Here is an 884-nt window from a genome sequence, read left to right on the forward strand (position 1 = left end):
CAATATATGTGGGGGGCTGCCTTTTCCTTTGGGGAATTTCTCTGAGGCAAGGTAGGCTTTATTTTCTATCTCTAGGGCTAGTTAGCTCTTAGGCTGTGAAGAGGCGTCTAGGGAGTGTCAGGAACGCTCCACGGCTATTTCTAGTTGTTGTGATAGGATTAGGGGTTGCGGTCAGCAGAGTTCCCACATCCCAGAGCTTGTCCTGTGTGAGTTTAACTATCAGGTCGTGCCGGGTGCTCCTAACCACCAGGTCATACATATACATAGTAACATAGTAACATAGTTAGTAAGGCCGAAAAAAGACATTTGTCCATCCAGTTCAGCCTATATTCCATCATAATAAATCCCCAGATCTACGTCCTTCTACAGAACCTAATTGTATGATACAATATTGTTCTGCTCCAGGAAGACATCCAGGCCTCTCTTGAACCCCTCGACTGAGTTCGCCATCACCACCTCCTCAGGCAAGCAATTCCAGATTCTCACTGCCCTAACAGTAAAGAATCCTCTTCTATGTTGGTGGAAGAGTTTGTAAGGCTTCAGTGAGAGTCGCACTCACGACCCCTGGTTTACGAGACCAGTGCTCTAACCTCTGAGCTATGAAGCTAGGGTCATAACAGTGACCCTATTACTGCCCCTGATACCCCAATACTCAGCCACTGCTGCTGTATGTGTCCCTATTACTGCACCTGCTGTGTGGTTCTCTGTGCCTTCTAAATTCTAAAGCACCCCTCTATAATATAGTAATGCTGGGTGCAAGTGCCCTAGAAAATAGTGCTCACATTTTGCTCCCTAGATGGTAATATTGCCCTGTGTACCCCTTTGATAGTCACAGTAACCTAAGATCTCCTGTAACAAGAAGTGCCCACTTTACATTTAATTAT

At 45.7% G+C, this 884-nt stretch overlaps 1 non-coding gene across 1 annotated transcript; it reads right to left on the bottom strand.

The window, feature by feature from the left end:
* Positions 1 to 534: 534 nt before the first annotated feature.
* TRNAT-CGU (transfer RNA threonine (anticodon CGU)) lies at positions 535 to 607 on the bottom strand. The gene has a single exon. It is a non-coding gene; the product is annotated as a tRNA-Thr (tRNA).
* Positions 608 to 884: the final 277 nt, after the last annotated feature.

The sequence above is a fragment of the Ranitomeya imitator genome, chromosome 6, assembly GCF_032444005.1.
Source record: "Ranitomeya imitator isolate aRanImi1 chromosome 6, aRanImi1.pri, whole genome shotgun sequence".
Taxonomy (NCBI): Eukaryota; Metazoa; Chordata; class Amphibia; order Anura; family Dendrobatidae; genus Ranitomeya; species Ranitomeya imitator.